General features: G+C 38.7%; 1 pseudogene; it reads left to right on the forward strand.

Annotated features, from left to right (window-relative positions):
* The first annotated feature begins 3,184 nt into the window (after positions 1-3,184).
* LOC124524302 (heterogeneous nuclear ribonucleoprotein A3-like) lies at positions 3,185-6,361 on the forward strand (annotated as a pseudogene).
* Positions 6,362-7,180: the final 819 nt, after the last annotated feature.

The following is a 7,180-nucleotide window of genomic DNA, read 5'->3' on the forward strand; positions in this document are numbered from 1 at the left end:
CAGAAAAAGAGTGAGATAGCAACAGCTTTCCCTTTCTAGTCAGTGGTTAAGAAGATAACAAAGTGGCATGTGGAAAAATGATGAAGAAATAAAAAAAATATAACCAACTCTGGACTGGACCATGGAGGAAGACAGAGGACAGAGTGTAGGGAAGTAAGAATTGCTATCAGACTTTCCAATATGGGAAGCTCTAAATTTCCATTAAAAAACAAAAACAAAACATTGTCTAAAATTCATAAGGAACAAGGGTTCCCATGTTGAGAAGTGATATATTCTTAAGAGGTACTATTTTTGAAATATTTTATTAAACAAGTTTTCTTACACGTGGGGCATTGATTTTGGTGTTCAGGGCTTATATTCTAGTGTTAGTCAAACAGAGAGGGAACAGTGAAGAATCCAAAACAAGTTTTTAAAATATTTTGTTACCTTTAATATTGCTGTGATAGAAACTTCTGGACAGAGAATGTAGAAGATAGGATTTTCTCACACACACACCTCCTCCCAGTCCACCCAGTCCTCCTCCCAGACACATTTAGCATCACCTTGATGACTTTATGATAGAAATATTTTATAAATATGTGATGTGAAAGATTGATTCAGCTATAATTTAAACTTTGGCAAATGACTACGAATAGAAACATGTATCGATAGTAAAAACGAATGAAACAATATTAAGCTAAAAGTTTGACACACACCCAGTAGATGCTCCACGTACAGTTCAAGTGTGAAGAGCATGGCACACTGGAGGCAATTACATTTTCAGAATGAAAGGAGTTATAATTCCTGATCCTTGGGCTCATTCATTTCAAGGCTTGCTCAATTGCAAATGTAACCAGAGATTTAATAACTAGTGTTACCCTGGGAGAATGCTGTAGGAATAAATTTAGATTTAAAAAATATATATTCACATCCTCTACATAAATGGCAACTTTCTCTCTCTTGCTTAAGAGCAGACTGACAGAAAGGTTATTCACTTTACTCTGCAGGCACTTACACATTTGAAGCATAGCTCTTTCAGCCATCATCTAAAATAGCACTTCTCTAGGGGCGCCTGGGTGGCTCAGTCAGTTAAGCGTCCAACTCTTGATTTCGGCTCAGGTCATGGTTTCACAGTTTATGGGTTCAAGCCCCACATCAGGCTCTGTGCTGGCAATGAGAAGCCTGCTTGGGATTCTCTGTCTCCCTTTCTCTCTCTGCTTGTCTCCTTCTCTAAATTAAATAAATAAATAAATGAATAAATAAATAAATAAATAAACAGACATTTAAAAATAAAATAGCTCTTCTCAAAACCAGTCTTTGTTTTTTTTTTCTTACAAGCTGTTTCAGAGTTACCTGAATGTCAGGGATTTGGTAAATGTATGTGTAGAAGACCCAATAAGGGGTGAACAAAACATGGAGGACTCAGTATCTGATTTCAGAAAATGGAAATGAAAAATAATATTTAATTTTAAAATACATGGATGTTTCCACAGTTCAGTATAAAGAGATGGAACAAAAGATGTATGTTGAGTTTTGTGCAAGCTCTTGGAAGGCACTCTTTGTATCAATAAAAATATGTAAGTGGTATTTGATTTAATTCTGGGTGCCAGGTAATCATCACCTTTTTCTTCCCTTCCTCCCTTTTTCCTCCCCCCTCCTCCTCCTTCTCCCTCCTCTTCTTCCTCTTCTTTTTCCTCCTCCTCCATCCTTTTCTTCTTCATACTCCTCCTCCTTTTCATCTTCCTTCTCCTCTTCCCCTCTTCCTGTTCTTTCTCCTTCTCTTCCTTGTTCTCTTCCTCCTCCTCCTCTCCATCCCCTTCTCTCTCCCTCACCTACAAGTGGCCTAAAGTCTCCCTTGCTTCCTCTTCCTTTCTCCCCTCTAGTCTCTATAGTCCTTTGCCCATTCAATCTCCTACACATACAATCCCACCTAATTTCTTCTCCGAGGACTGAACACAGGAATATTCTAATTTCCAACCCAAGTGGCAAAATCCTAATAGCATATACTCTATGAGAGGTGCTGGCAGTGTCACAGATATTCATTTTATCTCTCTCTCTTCATTTCATGTTACATCCATCCTAATTGTCACTACCAATACTGCCTCATGTCTCTAAATTTGGACTTTGGTTCAACTCTTCAGAGAATAAAACCTCCACTTTCTCCAGGGATGGAGGAAGGACAGTAGCCTCACTGCTTGTGCCATGGAGGAGACCAAGAACCTAAGAGCATCTAATTCAGAGATTCTACTGATCTCTCCACTCCAGATACTGGCTGATGCACTGAGATTCAGCCTATTTCTTATTGCTTATCTACATTCTCATTCTGCCACCTCCTTTTAATTCATGAACATATGCAGACATACAGGTGTATATGTGCACATACATACACACACAGGCAGTTAGGGTTCAGTCCATTTATTGTACTAAAACTATTGCCACTAATCTATCTGCTTTCTCTCTCCAAAAATTATATTTATTTCTTTTTTCTTTTACTCATCCAGTCTTTAATTCAACAAACATTTACTGATCATCCACTGTGAACTAAGATTTGAGCCCAGTGCTGAAGATACACATAAGCAAAACCAGAACCAGTCTGTCTTCCCCTTGGCAGTTATAATCTAAAAGGATAGGCAGATGGTTATTGAATAAATGTAAAATCACACTGCTTGATGCCTTTTACAAGTTGTGGATGCAGAGATCTATGGCCTTTTGAGGTTTTATAACATGATATTTGACTTGGGTGGTTAGGGAAGTAGTGAATGAGCTGTTATTTGAAGGAAGATTAGTGAAGAGTATTCCATAAAGGAAAGGGCTGCTGCCAAAGGTGGGTAGTAGTGGTCTACTGATTGCAACTCCAGGGAAGAGACAAGAAGTAAGGAAGAGGGATAGGGTTAAAGTGGGGGTGTGTGTGGCACAGGGGTGGAGGACACCTACTATACTGTCAGATTAGATGGAGCATTTATGTGATGATTGCTGTTGAAAACAAGGGCATTGAAGGAATCTGGACCATCCTCACATCATTTTTATGGAAAGGTTTCATGGGAAAGATTATTGTCCCTTTCACTTTAGTGTTATATATGTCTTTAGACCACATCTAGGATTCTGCTAGTTTTGAACATGGGTTCTTTTCTATAAAGTCAACTGAGTAAGTTCTATCTTAGATGTTGTAGAGTTATTTAAAACTTTATATATAGGTGATCTCAAAATGGAGGTAAGGTCACCCCAGCCCAACTTTGGGCATCACTGCTGTAGGTGGGGAAGGGAGGGCCATGATCCAAAGAAATGGGAGCAGTTGAAAAACTCTTTGTTGGTGACTTGAGCTACACATGATAGCTGGAGAGAATATTTTGAAAATGGGGCACACTTAGAGATTGTGTGGTGATGAGACCCCCCACCTCCCAAAAATGTTCCAGGCTTTTTTTTCTTTTTGCTTTTTTTGTTTCTTATTTTTTATAAAGAGGAGAATACTCCATTTTTAAAAAATGTTTATTTATTTATTTTGTGAGAGAGAGGGAGAGAGAATTCCGAGCAGGCTCTGTGCTGCCAGTGCAGAGCCTAATGAGGCGCTCGACCTCATGACCTGAGCCAAAATCAAGAGTCAGATGCTTACCCAACTGAACAACCCAGACACCCTAGGGATTTTGGTTTTGTGACTTACTCTTGTGTGGAGGAGGTGGACGCAGCAATGTGTGCTGGGCCACACAAGGTTGTCGGACATGTAGTGGAACCAAAGATAACTGTTTCTAGAGAGGACTCTGTAAAACCTGGTATCCATCTAACAGTGAAGAAAATTTTTGTTGGTGGGATTAAAGAAGATACAGAACAATATATTTTGAGAGACTATGAAAACATATAGCAAGTAGTGAAACTGTAGAAGTTACAGAAGCCAGGCAGAGTGGAAAAAAGAGAGGATTTGCTGTTGTAATGTTTGATGATCATGATACCATGGATAAAATTGTCATTTAGAAATACCACCCTGTTAATGAGCATCATCGTGAAGTAAAAAAGGCCCTTTCTAAATAAGAAATGTAGTCAGCCGAATCACAAAGAGGTCAAGGACATGGATCTGGCAACTTTAGGGGTCATGGAGACCTCTTTGGAGGTGGTGGTGACTTTGGTGGAAGAGGAGACGATGGTGGTGGAGGTGGTGGCAGGAGAGGTAGTTACGGAGGAGGTGGTGGTGGCAACTATGGCAGTGGTCTTGGTTACAGTAGTAGAGAAGGCTATGTTGGGGGTGGACCAGGATATAGAAACCAAGGTGGCAGATATGGTGGCGGTGGGCAGAGGATATAGCGATGGCAACGAAGGAGGAGAATTTGGAGGTAACTACGGTGGTGGTGGGAACTATAATGCTTTGGGGAATTATAGTAGACAACAGCAATCCAATTATGGACTTGTGAAGGGGGGCAGTTGCATAGAAGAAGCTCCCGCAGTCCCTGTGGTGGTGGTTATGGGTCTGGTGGTGGAAATGGTGGCTATGGTTGCAGAAGGTTCTTCAAACAAACAAACAAACATACAAACAAACCAGCAAAAAACAAACAAAAAAAAAACAAAAAAAAAAAAACAAAAAACTCAGAAGAAAAGCGTTACAGTTCTCAGCAGGAGAGAGAGTTAAGAGTTGTCAGGAAAGCTGCTGGTGACTTGGAGATAGTCGTCCCCAGTGCATTAGAGGAACTGTAGAAATCTGCCACAGGAGGAACAATGATCCACGTACTCAGAGAAGTGACTGTACCTTAAACAGGAATCCCTTCTTGTCCAGGACTGTCCTAGCCACATTCTGCAAAAAGTGGAACTATGAATTAGTGCAGTGTGGTGTCAATTAGATGTGCGTTCCTGATGTAGCTTTTCCTTTTTCTTTTTGTTACATCTTTTCATGACATCTCATTGTCCTGTAAATTGTGGTAGCTGTACCAGGAATAAAAAAATTAAGGAATTTTTAACCTAAAAGAGAAAATAAAATAAAGTTTTATATATAGGATGTTTCACGTCACAAAAAGTCTTGGGACTTAAATGCTTGCCATCTTAAATGATTGGAACATGATGTGTTCAAGAATCTCTTGGTCGTAGAGCTCAGAATCAGAGCTACTGAGTAAAAGCTTCAGGGAGAACAGCTTACTCTGAACATAAACAGGAACAAAACAGACAGGAACACCTTGCCATTGACGTTCACACTCTTAAAATGGAATTGAGTGGCTCAGAATAAATATCCCATAAAAGGAAATACCAGGGTAAAGAATCATTGCATGGGGCATATTTTATGCATTTTGTGTGGGGTCATGAAGTAGGAAATATTAATACAATAGATGTAAGTTGAACCAGAAAAATTCAAAGATAATCCACTTCTTTGATTCTATAAATGGAACCTGTTTAACTATTTTGGTGCTCTAGTTCAATTCCTAGCCACTTAAAAAATCACCACCTTTCTTTGCTAGCAGCCTAGGCAATTCCTTTGCCTGAGGCTTAAGATTTGAATGAACTGGATGTTGGTTTTTTTTTTTTTAATGTGAAATATGTTTTTGATTTGTAAATGAACTCAGGCACAGCAATGGACATTGAAATTATTATTTTTTAAATGAAATAAAAATAGAGCTGACAGCTAAAGAACTTTCACAGCAGTTATTATTATGTGTTATTATTAGCAGCAGCATGTGGTGACATTTTAGGCTCCAAATCCACAGAAATATATCCTAGATCATGGGTATTCCAGATGCTAGGGGGAAGAAAACAGAAATGCTGCTGTCTGGCTTTACATGACAGAACTTTTTGAAAATGAAACAAGAAATCTGATAATTTTCTACTAGGCAGTGGAGACTGATTTATCTCTATCCCTAGGGGTTGAAAGGTTAACAATGGGATTTTTCGACAAATGTAGATATCAGCCACCAAGAACACTACTCAGAATATGCTGAGGAATGTCTTTGACTCCTTAAGCTGTATGAAATCTGTCACATTATTAGTGACTTAATGGAAGAATATATTGTATTTTATGGATTTAGTCAGCATGGAACCCCCTAAAACACAGCTTTGAATAAAAGTGAAAACTTGATGTGGTGTGGCCTCTTCTCCAACTAGTACAAACAAACTTCTAGACTTTCTCAAAGAAGTTTTCTGCTTTGGGTACTCAAATTTCTCTTAGCAGAAATTGGGACATTGACATTCTGTAGGTGGATAGACAGCATATTATAGTCATTAGAAATGTGGATTTAGAATCAAATTCTGCTGCATTTGAGTCTCTATAACTCTGTTCCTCCCTAGATGTGCTCTCCTGGGAAGTTCATCATCTCTGAAATTCTTCTCTTCATCTCTTCATAAAATTCTCATCATCTCTAAAATTTGCTTTCCTCATCTGAAAAATGTAATAATAGTCACCCATATCTCATAGAGGTGTTGTAAGGATTTAATTATGGAGCATCACATCAAGCACTCAGATATATGTCTGACGATATATGTAGCTGGCAAGTCAAAAAAAACACAACTTATACTATACTGGACCCTAAATCATGGGGAAAGCTCATGCTCTGGGTCTGATACACCTACCTGAATTTGAACTCTGACTTCATCTGTAATGAATTTTGTTACTAAGTCATGTTCTTAGTATAGTAGCTGACCCAGAGCACATCAACATATTATCTATTTACTTTTATTAAAAAAAATTTATACCAATTAGTGCCATGCCATTTGGATTATGAAATCCTTTAAAAATTGACTAAAAGGAAATTAGTTATATCACATGAAAATTTTGTGTGGCTGTGACAGATATTCCCCCAAAGAGTGACTTAAACAATTAGTATCTTTATTTTCTGTCACAGGATGAAGATTTGAATGTAGGGTATTTAGGGGTAGCTGTGGCTCCATGATGCAATCAGGGTCTCAGAGTCTTTGTAAAATCCCGCCAGCCATCCTTAGGATGTAGTTATGCCCCCTTGTGGTCACAGGTGTCTGCTCCACCTTTATGTTCAGATGCTGGTCAGGAAGTGGCAGGGCACAGAAAAAAGGCATATGTTGTGTCTCTCAGCCATATAAATCCTACCAGACAACTTGCTTTTACTTGTCATTGGTCAAAGCCAGGTCACTTACTCCTTATTTATCTGGATTCTGGGAAACAAGAGTTTTATTGAATAAAATGCCACCACTATCAAATTGGATTTTTTTATTGAGATGGATGATATGGAAGAGACCAGTGGACATTGGGAAGGCATCT

The sequence above is a fragment of the Lynx rufus genome, unplaced genomic scaffold, assembly GCF_022079265.1.
Source record: "Lynx rufus isolate CCGP_SWC_20201006 ecotype Redwood Valley unplaced genomic scaffold, mLynRuf1.p SCAF_10, whole genome shotgun sequence".
Taxonomy (NCBI): domain Eukaryota; kingdom Metazoa; phylum Chordata; class Mammalia; order Carnivora; family Felidae; genus Lynx; species Lynx rufus.